Raw genomic sequence first — 532 nt, 5'->3', positions numbered from 1 at the left:
TACTTTTGATAAGCTTAAGTTAGATTAGTAATTAATTCATTAATTTGTCTAAATAAATATTAAAAATTTAAATTTTATTTTATATATGCAATAATAAATTGGTTAATGATAAATTTTTAATTAAAATTTTGATTTACCATAGAATAATTTTTAGTGCGTCGAAATTAAAGCATTATAAAAAAAATAACAATTTATTTTTCTTTTTAATTATTTTGTGGGCCTAAGCTTAAGAGTGAGCTTATAGTACAGTGGTCAACAATAAAAATATAAAGTTTTTCTTAAAAATTAATAAATTAATGTGAATCTTAATTAGCCTTATTAGATAAGTTTCGGGTGTATAGAGTAGAATACAAGGTTTCATTGAAATTTAGAACAAAAGAAATAATTAAGATCTCCCCTGTAATTAATATTCCATCACATTAACCTTACGGTGTCCCAAACATTGACGACACTAAAAAAGAGTTTCATTAGAGCTGTTTCTTACTTTCTTTAATTTACTGCAAAAACATAAATAAGCCATTCAGCCCCCATA

This window comes from Arachis duranensis, chromosome 8, assembly GCF_000817695.3.
Source record: "Arachis duranensis cultivar V14167 chromosome 8, aradu.V14167.gnm2.J7QH, whole genome shotgun sequence".
In the NCBI taxonomy this organism is placed as follows: Eukaryota; Viridiplantae; Streptophyta; class Magnoliopsida; order Fabales; family Fabaceae; genus Arachis; species Arachis duranensis.
The sequence above is the reverse complement of the archived record's forward strand: the minus strand, read 5'-3'. Positions refer to the sequence as shown.